This window comes from Crocuta crocuta, unplaced genomic scaffold, assembly GCF_008692635.1.
Source record: "Crocuta crocuta isolate KB4526 unplaced genomic scaffold, BGI_CrCroc_1.0 scaffold85, whole genome shotgun sequence".
Classification (NCBI taxonomy): domain Eukaryota; kingdom Metazoa; phylum Chordata; class Mammalia; order Carnivora; family Hyaenidae; genus Crocuta; species Crocuta crocuta.
The window spans coordinates 4150198-4156197 of NW_027530620.1; the positions used below are offsets into that span (position 1 = coordinate 4150198).

Consider the following 6000-nt stretch of genomic DNA (forward strand, 5'->3'; position numbering starts at 1 on the left):
TTCCATTCAGGACTGTTCTTAAATATCAGTGCTGCATTTGACAGCTCCCCTGCTCTTCATTCGAATCAGCTTTAGGGAGTCCCTGTTTTCTGTATCAGAACAACAGCATTTTAAAGATGAAAAAGCTTAAGTTCAGTAAACGTGAGTCATTTGCTCAGACTCACAGGGCCAGCACGTGATGAAGCCATTTCCCTTCTCTGACCCTCCTCCTTCCCCCCCCCTTTTTTTTTGTTTTTGAGGAGGAGCAGAGGGGTGATAGCCTTCATTATTTATTTATTTAAAATCCCAGAGGGGCATCTGGGTGGCTTGAAGGTTAAGCATCCGACTTTGATCTTGTGGTTCATGAGTTCGAGCCCGTCGGGTTCTGTGCTGACAGCTCAGAGCCTGGAGCCTGCTTCAGATTCTCTGTCTCCCTCTCTCTACCTCTCCCCCATGTGCACATGCGCTGTCTCTCTCTCTCTCAAAATAAATAAACTTAAAAAACAAATAAATAAATTCACACAAATGATACACAAAAACAATCTCTTAAAAAACTTAAACATTAAATGGGGCACCTGGGTGGCTTAGTCGGTTAAGCGTCCGACTTTCGCTTAGGTCATGATCTTGTGGTTCGTGGGTTCGAGCCCCACGTCGGGCTCTGTGCTGACTGCCAGCTCAGAGCCTGGAGCCTGTTTCAGAGTCTGTGACTCCCTCTCTCTCTGACCCTCCCCTGCTCACGCTGTCTCTCTCTCTCTCCTAGAAATAAATAAAAAATTAAAAAAGAAATTAAAAAAAAAATTAAATTTTAAAAAAAAGAGTGGGGCATGCCTGGGTGGCTCAGTCAGTTAAGTACCTGACTTCAGCTCAGGTCATGATCTTGGGTTTGAGCCCCACATCTCGCTGTCTGCTGTCAGCACAGAGCCCACTTCTGAGCCTCTGTTCGCCCCTCTCTGCCCCTTCTCTGCTTGTGCTCTGTCTCCCTTAAAAATAAAACATTAAAAAAAAACTTAAACATTACTGATAAAATGACCCCCCCCCCACACACACACTCAGTATGGCACCTAATAATGTAGACCCAGACCATATTAGGTTGTTTTCACCCACTACCCAAGTTGACGTTCCTGTCTTCTAAACCCTTCCCCAAGAGTAGGGTGGCTGCCTTATTGCAGCCGAAGAGGGTGGGTGTTGAGGAATGGAGATGAGCAGGGCACCTGGAAACACACAGCCCAGACGCCTGGTACCCTGCTATGAAAACCAAAATCGGTTTCATTGAGAGTCAGCATCTCTGGCTGCAGGGCAGAAACCAGGCTGTGGAGGGGGATGGGCATCAAAGGCTGCTCTTGTATCTCTGCATGGAGCCTATTCTCCCCACCGCCATATTTCTGTGCCCCTTGTCACGTGACGTCAGAGCAAACAATTAGAAATACATACCAAAGCAGACAACAAGGGTGCTTCCACACAAAGGGGGCAAAGCCACAGCCACATTAAAGGCAGATATATATATCCAGCCGGTAAGTTTTATTTACTTTGAGGGAAAAATAATGACGGGGGAAAGGATAGGAATTCATATTTTCTCCCACAATGCCTGTGTCCCCAGAAATCTACGTGAGGGGCAGGGCCCAGGCCTCAGGCCCGAAGGGCTTGGGCAAGACCGTGAGACATTCCTTTTGAAAATACATTTCTTTCCCTTGGAGAAGGAACATTCAGCCAACTTCTCAGACACCACCGATCTATAACTGCCTGCATATCACATTAACCATCTACTTGAAATCTTGAGGCAGCATTTATTTTATCCTAGAAACTGCGACAGGCCTATTTTTAGTGGAACGGCCTCTTCTTTCCTTTAATCCTACTTTGAAATATTATCCATATAGACTGGAAACTGTTCACAGAAGGCCTATTAGAAGCCTCTTAGTCTAAACTCTGGGTCTAGGAGATTAACATTCCGAGGCACAGAGAGGTTAGGGGTCTGGCTGTAAATCACACAGTTGGTTGGCAACAGATGTAGGCTCCGATCCCGGCAAGCCCTGGCCTTCAAGTGCACGCCTATTTCCACAAACGGATATAGAACAGCACCAAGGGGCTGGCCGTCTGATATCCAGAGACAGATCTGTCGATCTCAGTCTCATCATTGATTAGTTCCATGCCCTGTGCAAGTCATTTAACCTCTCTGAGCCTCATTTTCCTCATCTGTACATCTGGGGTTATGACTATAACTGTCTTGAGGATTACGTGCGCCAGAGCTTGATACACATACATGCTACTATTATAGTGTAACTGCGCCTGTTTCCCATGCAGCAGTGACTGGATCTGCCATCTGTGATGTGATATCTGTGTTTGCACCACTGCCCAGAGATAAGCAAGACAAGCTTGCTATCACACCCATTTTACAGTTAAGAAAATTCAGTCCTCCTCAGAGATGACATAACTTGCAGGAGACCAGAGTTTTAGAAGTGAGCACAGGGGCACCGGGGTGGCTCAGGCGGTTAAGTGTCCGACTTTGGCTCAGGTCATGATCTCACAGTTTGTGAGTTTGAGCCCCACTTCGGGCTCTCTACTGTCAAGGCAGAGCCTGCTTCAGATCTTCTGTCCCCCCTCTCTCTGCCCCTTCCCCGTTCTCTGTCTCTCTCTCAATAAATAAATAAATAAACCTAAAAAAAAAAGTGAGCACGTTCTCAGCATTAAGAAGTCCTAACTGTCCTCCCTACCACACCTCCCAAGGTTTGGTTTGAATTAGAATGAGTTATTCCTTCCTTGCCCCCTACAGAGCAGAGCCTTATATCCTCTGCTCGCACGGTGACCCTTCCTCATAAACTGGAATCAGCACAGTGCCTACTACAAAGCAGAGACTCCGTGCAGTTTTGATGAGTGAGTGAATTACTGAACGAGTGAAAATCCTGATCCACAGATAAGAAGGTAGCGATTGGCCCAATCACCTGAAATAGATGTTTTGTTGCAGAAAGCAGGAAGCAGGCCAGCAAGAGCTCCAAGGGCAGGAAGCAAGAACCCCATTCTCTTCATCCATTCCCACAGTTTGCTCTATAGGGAAGAAGCCCTTGACAAGACCCAGAGCTAGGTCCCGGATCTCATTGATCCCAGTGATCCAGTGATCCAGAGCGTTTCTAAACCTGGCCCACACAACCCGATCCAGGGCCCGGCAGATAACTGTGAAGCACACGTGACCCTCCTCTAGCTAAAACAGATGTAATAACATTGCAGGCAAGGGGCAGCAAACAGGCCAGGGAGATGGCCCATCTGTCTTCCTAATTGTCAACTCTGCCCATAATAAGATTTTTCTCCCTGTCACACCTTAGGCTGCTACTGAACTGAAGCAAAACCAAAATATCCATCTTCCAGCCATAAACAGCAGCCTTCACAAGGTGCCAGGGATGAAAGGAGGCTACTTGGCTAAGAGAGGCAGAGAGAGCTGGAGGGAGCCCTGGCCTGGGAGTCAGGAGCTGGGGGTTGGGAGGAGTGCAGTGATGGGGGGGGGGATGCTGTTAACACGCTGTGGGTGCTTAGGCAGTCACTGTACCTCACTAGGCCTCTGTTTCCTGTAAAATTCAAGTCCAAAGTTCTGGAAATGGGGTCAGTAGGTGATGAGAGGGCTGTGAATCAAGTGATATTGTATAGAAGATATTTTAGACTATAGGCATCCGGAGGCGAGTATGGTATCCATAATTGTTATCCGAATCTCCAAGATATAATATGTAACACTCCCTCCCCTCCCTAAAAAAAAAAGTTAAGAAATACTAGCCTAGACCGTTTTTATCCAATAAGCATTTACTGAACACCTTCACTGTATCCTCTGTGCTAGACTTGAGGCACAAGTATGACAGAAGAGGTCTCCTTTTCTGATGTTCAGTGCAGTTAATGCTCTCTGTGACAGAAGCATGTCCAGGAAGCTTCAGAACACAGATGAGGCAGCATTGACTCTGGTCAGGAAAGGCCTTCTAGGATGGCACTGGTGGTGGTGATAGTGGTAATGGTGGTGGTGGTGGTGAAACCTTACATTTCATGTTGAAGTTTAGGGGCGACTGGGTGGCTCAGTCGATTGAGAATCTGACTTTGGCTCAGGTCATGATCTCGTAGTTGATGAGTTCGAGTCCCACGTCGGGCTCTGTGCTGACAGCTCAAAGTCTGGAGCCTGCTTCAGATTCTGTGTCTCCCTCTCTCTGCCCCTCCTCTGCTCTCTCTCTCTCTCTCTCTCTCTCTCTCTCACACACACACACACACACACACACAAATAAATAGAAACATTTAAAAAGTTAACATTGAAGTTGAAAGCTGGCTATGCACTCATGGGTTGAACATGTAGGAACAGTATTTTAGGCAAAGGACAGCATGTGCAAAGACAATGTGTGTTCCAGGAGCTGCCTGAAGTATAATCTTGACTAAAACCTAGAGGGTGCTGTTGAGGGGGGTGCAATGGTGGGGAGATGGGGGAGTGGTAGAACCAGAAATGGGTCAGGGAAGGCAGTAGGGCCCAGATTAGGAAATGCCACGGAAGCCATCCTAAAGAATTTTACATCGTAGACAGAGTTCACTCTAGCTTTAAACGTCTCAGGATGCGCCACCACTTCCAACATGAATCTTCCTAAATGTTGGGCAGGCGCCTTGGTTAGTTGTGAGCACAGTGGGCAACAGGGAACAGCCGGAGGAAAGAACTGCTGCCCCTTGGCACCCTGGGTGGGCACGGGCTGTCTGACCAAGGTGCTGGTAGTAAGTGCATGTGTGAGGACGGGCCTGGCACCTGCCTGACCGTCTCTCCTTCTGTCCTCCCAGCCTGGGGGATTCCAACTGCCTGTTATTATGGCCGAGAAAGGAAATTACTGATGGGCCCAGGCAATGGGATACCTACCATACGGGCCCCTGGTCATCCCTTAATAAACAGTCCTTCTAATGGTCTCTGCTACTGGCCTCAGGGCCTTCCCACATACTGTTCCTCCATCCTCTTCAACGAATTAACTTCTATGAGCCTTCTGACTGAGCAACTTCTGTACCTATCACAGAACCTCATAGTATCTGACCCTTTCCTTTCAAAGAAGTTAGCGCTGTTTCTAACTCTAAATTTAAGTGATTTGATTCATGTTGGTCTTGGTCACTGGACTGCAAGCTTCACGAGGCCAGACAGTGCCTGTTTTCTGCTTTTCTGTGTCCCACTACTTTGCCTGGTGCCTGGCACAGGCCACATGGGCCCTGAGCCATCCCCATTCTCAGTGTCCTTTAACATTCCCCAGAACTCACCTTATGGTCTGGTGAGGAGGAATTTTGGACACGGGCAGGAGGATTCTACTGAAAGGGCAGTATCAGAGTGGAACCTGCTACTTTTCCATGTGTAGCTCTGTGTTCTGTGGCATGTCTTGAGCGGTTCAAAAGACCCCACATTTGGTTTCACCCCAGGGAGGTTCTGTGTTTAATTCAAGATGCTTTCTTCCCAGGCCTCCACCTGGTCACCGGCTGCATCTGACTGGACGTGGTCAACAGGACTCTGCCCAGGCTGCGAAGGGTCATCCTCAGGAAGGGGGAAATCTCCTCCTCCCTTTCCTGGAAATGCCTCTTCCTAGCCCTCCAGGCTTGCACCCTAAGTCTCTTGAGAACTGAAACCACTGGTTCTTGCATCCCTCGCAGATGCTCAGAGCAAGCGCTTATTCAGACCTGGCGTACCAGCCATGGGCTCTCCTTTCCAACTCCCATGCTAAGTAACGGGCGACTCTACAGGGACAAAGTACTAAGGGTCAAAGGTTTGACCTTAAGGGAGCAATGAGAAGGAAGGAATCTCACCAGGTAGCCTGCAGGCTCAACGAAAGCGCCCTACGCTGCGAGTGCACCGTCCCCTCGCCCCCGGGGCGGCCCCATGGCCTCCACCCAAGGTCGTGGCCCAACGCGAGCTATGGAAAGTTCAGCCAGGAGCCGAGGGATACCAGGGTAGACACTGGGGGCCGGCTTTTGCTAAAGATAGGAGATTAAGAGCTCGATTTCAGGTCGCCCTGGGAGCCGGCGGCCGGGCGCCCAGCCCCG

General features: G+C 48.9%; 1 protein-coding gene across 1 annotated transcript in view; it reads right to left on the bottom strand.

Annotated features, from left to right (window-relative positions):
- Window positions 1-6000, bottom strand: part of KANK4 (KN motif and ankyrin repeat domains 4) — a 68381-nt gene that overhangs the window by 61746 nt on the left and 635 nt on the right. The gene's annotated exons all lie outside the window — the stretch shown is intronic.